The sequence below is a fragment of the Cephus cinctus genome, unplaced genomic scaffold, assembly GCF_000341935.2.
Source record: "Cephus cinctus unplaced genomic scaffold, Ccin1 Ccin1_scaffold1312, whole genome shotgun sequence".
NCBI classification, from domain to species: domain Eukaryota; kingdom Metazoa; phylum Arthropoda; class Insecta; order Hymenoptera; family Cephidae; genus Cephus; species Cephus cinctus.
The window spans coordinates 18,269-32,692 of NW_014333738.1; the positions used below are offsets into that span (position 1 = coordinate 18,269).

Sequence of the window (14,424 nt, forward strand, 5' to 3'; positions counted from 1 at the left end):
TTTTTTTTTTTTTTTTTTTTTTTTTTTTTTTTGAAAAAGTCACCACTAAAAATCAATAAGGCGATGATTCAATGGGGTTCGAGTAAGAAAAGAAAGATTACGTAGGTAAAAGCCCCATTTAATATTCTCGAGGATTTAGGCTAGGTTGGTACATTATAAGCAGCTTAGCTGTCTCTCCAAGTGAATAGAGAGGTAAGGTTGGACTATTACGGGATTTTACGCTGAAATTACTGAGAGCAGAGAAATCGTTAAGAAAGGAAAAAAATGCCAAAAAATTTCAAATTACCGGAAAATTGTTAAATTTACGAGATACAGAGATTTTAGTCAGATTGATCATTTTTTTTTTTTTTTTTTTTTCAAAATTCCGTCCTAGCATCAAATCTCATTAATTCAATTAACGCAACGATTACAATGGGCCGCACGCACTACGATGTATATACGCGTTTGGTAATGACCAATTAAGAGACACTTAAGGTCAGCCACTTTAAAAGGAGACATTCTCAAAGTTACCAGACGATTCAAGAGGCCTCCTTATTTGTGCAAGAAATAATTGCCAAAGCTCTCGCGCCTTCTGCTGGTATTTACAACGACGCAGACTCGTCCGCGAACCAAGTGGCTGAGCGTTGTCGATAAATAAGAAAAAAAAAGAAAAAAAAAAAAATGTCAAATTTACAAAATTACAAAATTTTGTAAAATTCAATGCGCTTACAAACTTCCGCACGTACGCGTACGTCACGAATCTGCGAACTACCGCCAAACAATTTCTCATTTATCTCGATGTGCCTAACCAGCTGGAAACGTGTCGGAAACACGTTACGAAGCCGCAGAGTGAACTCGAGTTCTCGCCGAGTCAACAGTCGAAAACTATCGAGTGGAAATCGCGCCGTTTCGCATTGTTATCGCAAGGCCAGTCGCGCGACATAATTTTTTAGGCATAATCCAAAGAAAAAAAAAAAAGAAAAAAAAAAAAAAAAAAAAAAAAAAAAAAAAAAAAAAAAAAAAAAAAAAAAAAAAAAAAAAAAAAAAACATCGAAAAACGATAACGAGTCTGCACTTCGCGAATCCCAGCCCAGTGGCAAAGTCGTATCCACTGATTTTTTATTATCTTAAAGACATAAGAAAAGTAGGTCGGGGACTTTAAAGATTCTCAGGGGAGTTCAAAAGGAGAGAAAAAATAATGATAACGGCTTCTTAAAGCGCATAAAAATTTATCTCGGAATCGGTAAGAAGAAAAATGATAACCTCCCTCCCCTCCCGTCCCGGCCACCTCCCACCCCTCCGTCTCTTGTGCCACAAACCAGCGTGAATCTCGTTGAGCAAGCTAATGAGAGGAAAGACAGATAGACAGATAGTTAGACAGACAAGGATACGAATATGGGTAGAGAATGCTTTGTCGCAATGCATAAGGCTGGACCCTCCTTTGGTCCCCGTAGGCAAACTGTACATTGTCGCGCTGTACTGAAGACCGAACCGCATTAAAAAAAGAGAGAGAGAGAGAAGCAACGTGAAAAAAAATTTATAACAGAAAGAAAAAAAAAAAAGAAAAAAAAGAAAGAAAAGATTGCCTGTGTAATTTCACAGACTGATTTATCGTCGACGTATTTGAATGGTCAGTCTGTCCTTTATCGGGAGCTCGCTCGGCCGCGCGTCCATAGTATCTCGCGAAGAAACATAACCTCGAAATGGCTTTTGATAACGCAGACCCCGTGGTTCTCGATGATTATGCAAAATATGATTAAAACGAAGAAAAAATTAATATTTCATTCGTTCGAGACTTTTATCGACTATTTAGGAAAATTTATTATTTACGAAAGTGTATCTGTGCGAAGATTTTTTTTTTTTTGAAAATATAACTAAACACTGCTTACCGTAACGACATGCAGACTCGAAGTCAAGTACGCGCTGACGGATTGCGATCGAACGGGATCAACGATTTATTGTCTCTGGTTAAACGACGTCGTTATGAAAATTTGTCTCGATGACGTCACACGTCAGATTTGGAGCATCGAAGCGAATGGGGATTGTGATTTGTCGTCGTAGAACGCTGACCGCGTAATTGAATAATGGTCGGTCGGAGGCGATGCGAGGAGACGGGATAGAAAGGGAAAGGAAAGAAAAAGGATGTAAAAAAAATCACCAGACGAGAGAACCTAGGGAATTATTCTGAGCAAGGGCGGCGGGAGGTTAAGTGCGATTTAATGTACTTTCGCGCCAACTCGGGACAGCTAACAAGTCGGACACGCGAAACGTGACGTTTATTCTTGGCTCGTGGCCATTATTAGCCCTTGTGCCTTTCTTCCTAGTCGTCATCGTCCCTTTATCGCGTCACGGATCCTCGCGTCAAGTTACCTGGATCCACGTGTACACCCGTGCCAGGAGGAGGCGAATTCGAGCGGTCGAGCGTGGCGGGAAATTTGAAAAATATATATACACATTTTTCCGCAATACGTGCTTCGTAATGGGGACAACGACGCATAGGGAATTTTCCGTGAGGTTGGCAACTCTCGGGAGGATTTCATGGGGGAAAACAAAAAATAGACCACATAACCGCAGAGAATGACGTCTGGCAGGTATGCTGGTCGTCGCGCACCTGTTCCTTTGACTTCGAGTCGACGTCGACTTCCCCATTCTGGGCTGACAGCTTCTCGATTCAGCCGCTGGTAAAAGCATGAAAAGAGCGCCGAGCGCAGATGGAGAATTACAAACTGAACGAAGAAGACGAAGAAAGCAGACGCGAGGGACAGGGGAGACAGGAAACAAGGGAGTGGATGGACGTAGAAGAAATAAGCCCAAAGCCTCTAAACGAAAACTTGACGTTTTATCCTAATTCTCAAAGTCTCGAGCTTCGTTCGCAGCTTTGAAAAAAAAAAAAAAAAAAAAAAAAAAAAAACAAAAAAAGAGGGACAGGGGAGACAGGAAACAAGGGAGTGGATGGACGTAGAAGAAATAAGCCCAAAGCCTCTAAACGAAAACTTGACGTTTTATCCTAATTCTCAAAGTCTCGAGCTTCGTTCGCAGCTTTAAAAAAAAAAAAAAAAAAAAAAAACTACACCAAAAAAATTTTTCCAATATACAAATCCCCCGAAAATCAATTTTCTCAAAGAAAAAATGCAGTGAAAAAAAATTACTGGAAAAAATTTCTAGGTTAAAAAAAATTACTATAAAACTCCCCAGGGCCACTATCTGCCCGCTGGTATTACCCAACATGGCGATATCCCGTAGTAGCAATAACGAGAGAAGAGGACACGAGAAATAAGACGAGATGATAAAAAGGAAGAATAAAAAGAGAGAGAGAGAGAGGGGTGGGGAGACAAAGATCCTCAAGAATGACGAGGAAGATGAGAAAGGTCTGACAAGGACGAGTATACTCACGGAGATGCTTACCTGAAGGTGCATTGTTGAGCATTGACCCAACATGGCACATGGCCGAACAAGATGAAATCTTTTTCTAAAGGACAGCTGCCCCATTCCTAGAATAACTACACGAGATGATACGTATCCCGTATCCCCTCCATTAATCGGACGATTCCCAGCGAAAAATTTTACTTCACGAAATTCACACGTTAAAGTTCCCCATAAAGCTTTGTTATCAGCGCGCGCGAAATACAGCGCGTACAGCAACGATAAGCCATATCGGCTGTATTCCGGATAATTAAATATATAAAATTATCCGTATCGATTACGCACGACCTAGCAGCGTACACGATAGATGACGAGTCAATGATTGACATCTGTCAACTTGGTTGATCGAAATTAAGGATGCTTGACCCCCAAAAATGTATCTTCGTTATTGCGTTAAACGAATCCAGGCATTGTATATGTATATTCACATGTACTAAGTATATGTCATATAGTCTGTAGAAGATGAACAATATTGTGCATGTCCAGAAATTTCGGCAAAAAATACGTTAAATTGAAAAAAAATGACTAGGATAATAAAAATTAGCAATTTTTTTTTTTTCACGAACAAATGTCCTTTTACCAGCCACGTGAACAGATGCTGGAATCGTGTCTCTCTAAAGGTCGTTGTAACTCGCGCTATGCACCGTGTTAACCGGCCGTTTCACAATCGTGCACGCTTATACAGCTACCAGGCGTTCTTAGCCTTATTACAATATAACAGTAACACGACGTGTTGCCTGACACTCGCTTGCTTATACAGATGACAGTTCCGATGGTAATGTAGGAGACGGATCCCGCGTAATGCCTATTGCAATGGGAGTAGGGTTCGACCAATAGCATAAGAGGGCGGGAAAAGCTCGAGAATTCAAAAATAAAAATTCCATTAAAATTTTGAATTCTTACGACACAAGTATCAACGACCCCTTGGGAGAACAGAATAAATTATTTCTTAGAGTCAAAATTTATTTTGAACATTTCCGTATGCCAGATATAATATATCTATCCGGGTATATTATACCCAGTGGCGGAATTTAGGAAAAAAAGTTTTCTTGTTACGTAACGGATGATTAAAAAAAATTTTCTATTTCCTCGACTCGACGGTAATCGATATCAGCTGGACCAAATTTCGATCTATTTTCTTATAATCGATTTTTTCTTTTTAACGATATAAATATTTACCATTCGTATAAGTCAAATGATATTTTCCCAGCGTGATTAACCGTCGCGTAATCGATATTCTGATAACGAATTATCTGATTGGAGGAATGTGTTGCGTGATTAACGGCCATATGAGAGAGGTTACGTCATCAATATATATATATATATGTATATAGTTCATTGATAAATCTCTAAAGAGCCAAATTGCTGCTCGTTATCAATATTAATTATTCCCAATAAATCTAAATATATTTATCCCTCCTATATGCATATACACAGGAAACGTAAAACAGCATTGCCCTTTATCGTCGATCTATTTAACGTAGCCATTAATTAACAAGGGCATTTACTTAATTGTCAGAGGATAAATTGACACCGGGTATATAGATCGTTGAGAAATCCAGTCCTGATTAATCGATAATTCCCTTTGCGTGACTTACTAATTATTAATTCGACTATGAGTTCACGTTCGATCGGCATATGAAAATAATAATTTCAGCCTGAAAACTGGACAAGATTCATTCGTGAATGGCGAGCGAACCGGTTTTCGTCATTAAAAAATCAGTTTGGATAATAAATTTCACCATTTTGAATAACCATACAAATTATTGAAATCGGGCTACAATTTTCCTTCCTAATAGATTACACGTGCCGAACCTCCCATTGATCACGCATCTACATAAAATTTATCAAAATTTTTCAAATATCAAAAATCGCCCGCGTAATGATTTATCGAATAATTTTATCGAATCATCGACACAAAGTTATTAATTGCTCGCGCGTAAAGATACACAGGGTATATTAATCCTGATATTGAAAATAGTTGAGAATAACATTAAGAAAGTAAACGGCGAAAGACGAGCGGAGATTAAACATGGCGACTGGACAGAAATTTTTCGCCATCGGGAATTTTGAAAAAAAAAAAAAAAAAAAAATCACGCACGCGTACCACGGTCCGATGACTTCCAAGGTAAGTCGGCCTAGAGTAATAAATTGTAACGCACGAATAAATCCTGGATATTTGCCCGGTTATAAAAAATTTTTTGCAAATTTACATAAAAGCTGTATAATTGATATTTTCAAAAAAAAAAAAATTACACAAACCCAAGTATCGTCGTTTCGTCAGAGATATCGAATGCTATGAAGAAAATAGGCGTTACAGAAAAAAAAAAATCAAAAAATATTTTCTCGTCCGAGATATTAGTCACGGTACGTCTGGTCACGTGAGATATTGTCGATTGTTTTTTTTTTTTGTTTAATTCCGACGCCGCTGCCCCCCTCCAATAATCCTTTCGTTCGCTGGTTAGCCGACCGGCGCCATTAGCATATTCAAATTTACAAGCTTATTACACGGCGAACCGCTTGTCTATTCGTGCATCGGTCTTGTCCTCAGTCGACTAACCTCAAATTTATTTCTAGCCTACGAGAAGAAACCATTCGACACGTTTCCCGGGAGATGGCGAGCGTCTGATTCTTCGCCAGGAGGCTCAATACTAAAAGTTATGAGGGGTAGACGGTAAATAGGGTAGGGAATGATTTCTCTCCGCCGCCTATTCGGCAAATACTGACGTCACGTGTTCAGGCCATTGCGAGTGCGAAAGAAATATCTTAGAAAAAAAAATATATATATATATATATATCAATCTATAACCGTGGACCTTGTGGGTTTTGACAATTTTCGGGAAAACGAAAATAAGCAAGGGAAAAAAAATATAGCGTAATCCATAGAAATACAAATTTCATTTCAGCCAAGAAATATAGGTCTTTCGTTCAATGGCCGCATACGGCTACCCCCTATACACAATCGAATAGATATATTCAATACATTGGATATAAGCACAGAGTGATATATCGTGTATCACGCATGGCTATTGTATACAGGGTGACGTCCGAAAAAGCATTGTGCTCGATTAACCATGCAAATTAATTTTGAATAACGTTACGCTCAGCCACGCGCAAGCAAAATGTCAATTTTGCCGAAGAACCAAGGCGGGAAAATTCGCGTCGATTTGAAAATCGATATGGGCGAATGACGGGGAAAAAAAAAGAAAAAAAAAGCCTTGACATTTTCGGGAGAAAAAATATTCGAGAAAAAAAAAAGTGTGTTTCGTAGTGGAAACGCCAGAGCGCGCCACTTGAAATTTTCCATTGTCGCCCTAGACTCTTTCAGCCAGCCTCTCTTTAAGTTCCCTCTCGTACCGTCTTAATTGGAAAGATCCGATGACTTTTGCTTTAATTAAATTTACGGGCAAACCTTAACGTCCCCACGTATTTTTTTTCTTTCTTTACTCAAACAATTCGAATGTCCTTGATATTTTCATCGGCGCTCCCGACTCTTTTCACTCGTCTGAAGTTGGCGACAAGCACGGGTCACGTTATACGCGCTCCGGATCTGCTATTCGCAGTGTCGCCCTCTGGCGCTTCCTTCGCCAATAGTTTTCTTTAACGAAGACACGAAGTGAGCGCAAGACGCGTTACTGTTATTGTTATTGCCGACTATCGCCGTACTTCAAGTAGTTATACGAGCATCAATTATTTTCAAATGGGATTCAATTGTCTCTAACGTCTCGTCGGTAATTTTCACTGATATCCAATAATCAAATTCAACGTGCACCGTTTTTCTGCGCGACGGTTAATTCGCTTGACGATTAATTTAATCGAATGTAAACAAAAAAAAAAAAATTTTTTTGAAAACGAATTTACAAGACCGGATCGAGCGAGGATTTATGATTGAAGGAGAGTACTCGAGAGATGAGACACGAGATTGCGAGTGGCTGAGAGAAATAATAAAAGGAACAATGGCGCCTGTGTAAGTCTACCTGAGACGTTGCAGCAGCCCGTGGAAAAAAATGGCGATGCTTTGGAATTCCACAAGGTATGCTAGTCCATCGAGGCACGCGGCACCATGGGCATCCTTTTGTCCACGGTGTTAACAGGACACCCTGTATGCGATTTTCAGATAGAACGGCTGCCCGGTAGAGATTGCTCCAACGTACCGGAAATGGGCTGTAAAGAGAAAAAACGAGAAAAATTAACTATGAGACTTTTAAGTCGAAAAAAAAAATTTACCAATATTTTTACAAAATTATGAATTTCTAGTAAGATAAAATTTTTCAAATTTTCTCCCGGTTTAGGATCCGTTTCAAGTCCGTAGAAAATACTTCGTAAATTCGTGAAGCAGCGCTATCGATACGAAGCATACAGGAAGACGTAAATCATGAGAATGACTAAGGATACAATGAAATCCAAAGGAATTTACTTTTCTTTTAGCAGGCCCGAAATTTTCTCATTTCATTAATTAAATCGAGAATCACCGTCAAATCTCTTTTGGCCGTTTCACGAAGTGGCCATCTCGTTAAAGCGTCCACTTCATTAGCGATCCCACGCAATAATGTTATTAATTAAACAGGCACGGCCATTTTTATTTCGTAATTGGCCACTCACATAAAAAAAAAGCACACGTATACAATATGGACCATCGAAAAATTTGAGGAAAAAGAATCTTTGACATTTTTTGAAAAATTTCAATCACCACGTTTTTCCAGAATTCATAAAAAAAAAACCAGCTCGTAGTTGACGCAGAGGATCAATGACAAGCAAAAGTAAAAAAATCCAAATTTTATCGAGTCAAAAAAATTCGTTAAATAATCCAAGATCAAAGTCTTTCCCAACGAAATGAAGTACTCGAAATAACGGAGTTGCGCATATCCGCTGTAAAAGCCCTTTGTGCTCGAAAAATTTGAAAAAAAAAAAAAATTTCAAACAAACGCAAAATTTGTTTCGCACATAAGAAACTCGTTAGCACGAAGTCGTCTAGTTGGAAACGGGATAAATTGAGACGTCGCGAAAACGGGCTTAATGCCATGATTAATGAGCAGTCGTTAGTCATCCCAGAAATTTGTCAGACTTCTGTCCGACAATTTCAAGACCGACACACGAAAAAGACTAGTCTTATTTCCTTCCGTGACACGGAATCAAAAGCCAAGAACATGACAATTCATCATTCGTGAACGATACTGAAATTACTGAAATAATTCGCAGGAATAAAAACGCATAGATATTGACGTGACAATTTTTACGCCATGAAAAACCATAGGGGACGTCATAGGGTACCGAAGGACAATAGGTAGAGGGGGCACCATACGAAGCGCCACGGGCGGTCATGAGTCGAGTTACGGTCCTGAGAATGTTTAACTGGAATCTAACACCTAAGGTGACGTAATGTCATTTAAATCTGACCATAGGGACAATGCGTGTCGGTTAAATGTCTTGAAAGAAGTATAAGACAGTCAGAGGTCAGACTCTACTTAAATTGCTTTCCGTTAACCTTTTCGTCACCTTATTTCACATTTTCTCTTGAGCTTTCCGACGTGACTCGACATTGGTTTCGTGAAAAAAAAATTTTTTTATCAAATATATTTCCGTGAAATTAAAAAATGGATCAAAGCTGGTTGAGATAATTTTAAAAAATTTTATGTTTTAATTAAAATAAAAATGTTTCCATGCAAATTTCGTACTACGGCAACACGACGTACCGCTGACCATTCGGCCAGACGTCTTGTCGGTTTTCCATCCTTTTTGCTTTTATACTGCCAACTCGAGTCTGCGGTGCTTCTGAAATGGACGCCGTGGGATCGGTGTTCTCTGTACGAATAGCGAATGTCGTTCGCGGTGCGTTACGAATTTTGTATCGTTAAAAAAAAATGGTCCCTGGGTCATTTAAAAAATAATTTCAACGAGCGAATCTCCGAGCGAGTCGCGTTCTTTAAAATTCACATATTCCCGCTAAAATGTACCTACGTGTCGCGACTCTCGATGCAAACATTTGTGACAACGGTTTGCAATCCAGAAAACTATAGCAAAATATAATCCCTCGATTCGTATGCTTCTTTCTTCGTTCCATTGGCTGTCAGTGACGATGGGCTAAGCGAGACTCGTTAACTTCGTTATTTGGCCACCAAGAGCGCCACCATCGCCATCCATACCATTTTTGCCCCTTCAATTTTAATAATAAAAAAAAACAACTTCAGTTTTCGTATCTTGCTCAACCGACAATCCCGTCGCTTCCGACTTCCTCACAAAGTCCACAGCTGTCACGCGCTGCCGAGACTCCCGCAATGATTTATATACAATAAACGAGAACGGGAGATGCAGGAAAAACATTGAATGATACGATTTTTCTTTTTTTACAATTTTCCATCATTTTCGTGACACGAAATCATACGAATTGACGAAGGCATTGATTTTTTCAAAAATAAACTTAAATATCACGTATATCATAATGAAATTGGGATTAACGTAATATAATTTTATTACCAATTTCAATTTTATCGTGCATTTTCTCAAAATCGAGTAAATGGCTTTGGGTCCATCTGGGTCAACGTAAATTTTCTACGAGATTATATTAAATCCGTAAATTAATTAATGTACGCTGCACTTCTCCAATTAATCCCACCCAGAGTGCATCTTTTTATTGAATTAATTTCAACTTCTATGCATTCTGTGTGTTTCCTTTGGCCTGCATTGTAATTATCAAATAGAAAAGGTAGAGGATAAAATTCGTATATAATTATTAAAAAATAAAATTTCATTTAAAAATAATCATCCAGTCAGCCACAACAATTTATTTTTTTAATATAGTTACTCCTGGGCTCCAGCAGGGATGCTGGGACGAATAATTATCATAATCCATTGCAAATGCAATTATCTACAGTATGGTCCTGTTTCTCAAACAAAATCTAATTTTTGCCAATACCCTAACCAGATGCTGTCACTATATTAATTTAAGAGGAAGCCTCCTCAGCCATATCGTATATTAACCTTGAGGCAAGATGAGAATCTCGCAGAGGCGTGAAATGAGTGATTGGCTCATTTTAATTAATTATCCAGACGATACTGTTCGGTATATTTATCAACTAGTAATTTTTATTCATTGACTTTGACTCAGCCACAGATGTTTCTCTAGAAACTTGTCTAGACGAAAAACAAAAAATCATACTGAATGACATATCGATGCATTTGCAATTAGAACCATGTTCCCGTATTCTAAAATAATTTTCGCCAATTATGCTTTGCGATTTTTTGCAAGACGCCACGCGATATAAAAACATTGCAGATTTTCAAGACTAAATGGAATTTCCGATTGTGCTGAAAATTTCGCGTTAATGAAGTTTAGCAAGAATTATCGAGCTAGTGAGAGTCTTTATTTTTATTTAATAAAACAAAAAATGGAATGGTGTGAAGAGAAATAGCTGTCGTAAAAAATCGCACAATTTCTGCCGGGGGGACTGAATATTTTTTTTTTCCCCTTACCGAAAGCAACTCTATAAAGAATGGAAAGTCCTCGCGGGATGAGAATTCCAACGATATTTTAAGCGTCCATAAGGGCAGCTCTGCGGTTCATCTATTTGATCTTTCCGCTTGTAAGAACGTCTATATTATAAGGCAAAATTTATATTTCGTATTTTATATGTTACAAAAATTAAAATAAATCTTCGTATACGTTTATATATGTCTCGTACCTGTCATTATAGCTAGATTAAAGCCGAGCTATATCGAAGTCCATTATTTATATAAATTTCCTTCATTCCAATCACGCCTATGCCATTATTATGTTTACAGCCACTATTACGTTTACACAATATACTTATAACGATTAAATCACAATCTCAACCGGCCAAAGATATCTCCAAGAGAACCAGAGCTTCAGAAAATAATTTATAATAATCCGAAACGATAAGCAATAAATACAATAATATTCGACAAACTCCGTGACAGTATCACAAAAAAACAGTCATTATCATTTTCAAAGTTTCATTGACGCAATGCAGAGTGACAAGAAAAATTAAATTCACCCCCACAACGATACTGCGATCGATCGTAATAAAGAAATATATGAAGTTCCGAATAAATAAATCTTACAAATCCTAAAGTCTCTCTCAAACCAACTACGCTTGAAGTGAACAAAAAAAAGCTTCTTAAAACTATACTTCTTAAAAGCAAGTACTCACTACACGATGCTCTCAATCGGCCGATCCTCGTCGTGCACTGTCACAGTCACACACGCGCGAAAACTCCAACAAATCGAGCCTACCCGAGACGCGGATACGTGCAAGAAGTTTGCAAAGTTTCGCGAACGGGTATAAAACAACACGTGGACCCGCTCGAAACACGAACTTCGTAAAACAACGATACGACCCCGAGAGCGGTCGCAGCGAGACTGAACTTCCTTGAACGAGGCCGATTGTCGTCCAGGCTGGAAGGCCGTGCGACGGTGGCGCCACCGTCGTCGTTCTTAGGTACTAGATTCTAACGTTATGGAAAGCAAACCTAGACGACAGGTAAATTATGTATAAATCTATATCTATATATACACAAAATAATAAGCAGACTGTACATAGAAATATGCATTACCTACGTACATATAAGACTCATTATTCTATTTTGTAGCACCTTATACACGTCACAAGCATATATTCCTGTTAATTCTACGTGTAACACAGGTTAGCGACATTTCTTAATCCTTCGAAGAATCAACGTGGAATATATAGCTTCCTATCTAGGTGAATTCCTATACATTTGTCTTTACCATTCAATACTAAGGTTATATTAGAATCTTTGTTGCTCTGATTAATTTATTTAACAATCCCAATATCATTTTCTCACCGTATACGTATTCCTTTGTCCGATACACGAGCATAAAAAGATACGACTAAGGTGTTCTTGCTTCTTTTTATATTTCTCGTTCTTTCTTACCGAAGGCCGGACCACACGTGGCTCAGTGTTAATTTGCATTGGAACTTATTTCTCGCACGGTCAACAAATCCCTAATAATGTTACGTTGCGTTTTTGATCCAATGAAGATTTCCTTGCGATTACATTTCCTCAGACGATAGACGAAACAAATATTGTCTCCTTAGCTTTTTCTTTTTTATTTCTCTTTTTCTCATATTTGAATACCGGACAGCCTCACCCTGGAATTCCCACGCGATTTTATTTTTTTTCGTGCCAATTGACGAAATCAAATTTACTCTCACGAGTTTCTTCCTCCGTCCCCCCCTCTATTACTTTCCTTAATAATTTCTTCCTGTCGCGGTACAACACATTTGTGGCATTTTTCGCCATTTTTTTGCTTCATTCCCATCGCTTCGACTGATCATAATTCCAGTGGTGAACGTACGTTAAAGATTTTACAGACTTTCCCACAAGGAATTCTCACGCCACGTGAAATTCCGAAATTACGTTTTTTCACCAATAGAATCTTTTTTTACTATTACACTCAATTAAACACAGACACGAATATAAAGTGCTTCTGAAATCAAGTAAAGCCTTACTCGGTTGGTCGAGACTACAAAAAAAATTGAGAAAACTCAATTTAAAATCATAAAAATAAATTTTACGAATCAAACAGCAGGGACACTAATACCCTAAAGCTTATATTACTCCAGATGCTTATAGCTTGACAGAAATAAAAAAACTGAAAACGTATAACGATCGAACGATAATATATTCAGGTCGCCTGTCTCAATTAGATGAGAAAAATGCGTAGCCGCGATTAAATGATCAAGTTTTAAAAAAGAACGAAATATATATACATATATACCCTTATACAATATGAAAAAGGTGTAAGGCAAAGGGAGCGGAAATAAAAAAACGTTAACCTACCCAAAAGAACCGTATATCACAAATACAGAGTAATGGGCTCTCATCGTATGAATCGCCGGTTGAATCGTCGGGACTCGCTGGGAACGGATAAAAATTATCTTTATACTCGCGTGAATGAGCCGCCATTCGTGATGAGTCTCGTAATGAGAGTTGTTGTCAGTATTTGTTACTATATATATAATATCAGTGATGCTGTGTATAAAGTATATGGACCTATACATAGTCTAGACTTCGAAACGTGTTTTTATAGTATTGATTAAAAGCCTAATGAGTTTTAATAGGTTATGACAACAAAAAGTGTTGAAATAAAAATCCAAAAAATATTCTAATACGTTTGAGATTTACATTGTCGCTATATGGATATGACAGATGACAGATGAAATGATATGACGATTTTTTCTTTTAATTACCATCTGTTCTCAAGTGCGCTTGAATAAGAAAAAAAAATTTGTCTCATCTCCAAACGGGAGAAAACTTCGAAGGACTTAATTTCATATATCAGCGTGTCGTTGGATAATAAATAATTAATAATATATTCGTAATTGTCATTACTCGATACCAAAAAGATTTGAATGGTGAGAAAATATTTTTGAAATTTTTTTTCCTCCGTGTCTGATACTATTTCATTTTTGTCCATATTGTTTTTACGTGGGCGGATAAGGGATAGGACAAAAAATTGTCTGTTGGTAAAAATCGATTAAATCATTGAAATACCAACTGGGACGAAGAATACGAATACCGAGAGCGAACGCAATAAATAAGAATGGGTGTTGCGTTACACGTGAGCTTTCACAAAAATCTAAAAACATCGCATTACCCGCAACGTGTATACCAGGAATGAAATCGAATGCTTTTCTCTTTCTTATCGAGAGGGAAACGTAATAACGTAGACGAAGAAAGAGAATCTTAGGAGCATATAAGTAGAAATAGAAAAAGGAGATTAAAAGAGAAAGAGAGAAAGGAAACGGTATGAGAATGCGTGAGACCACTCACTCACTCTCTCTCTCTCTCTCTCTCTCTCTCTCTCATTTGGTCTCCCAGTCACTCGTTGTGAGAACAACTTGTCGACGAGATAAAAGCAACGTGGAATCCAGAATCCTCGGAATGTATTTCTCTTGGCTGGCGAACGAAGAAATTGACAGGACGCTTTGATAGTTTTGATCATCTGAAATGAACGAAAAGAAATAAAGTTAGCGTTAA

General features: G+C 38.0%; 1 protein-coding gene across 6 annotated transcripts in view; it reads right to left on the reverse strand.

The window, feature by feature from the left end:
- Window positions 1-14,424, reverse strand: part of LOC107272926 (extracellular sulfatase SULF-1 homolog) — a gene marked incomplete at its 3' end in the record, with an annotated part of 37,862 nt that overhangs the window by 16,104 nt on the left and 7,334 nt on the right. For 5 of the 6 annotated variants that reach the window (XM_015750605.2, XM_015750610.2, XM_015750606.2 and 2 more), the window contains 2 exon segments: window positions 7,380-7,566; window positions 11,571-14,389. 6 annotated transcript variants of the gene reach the window in all.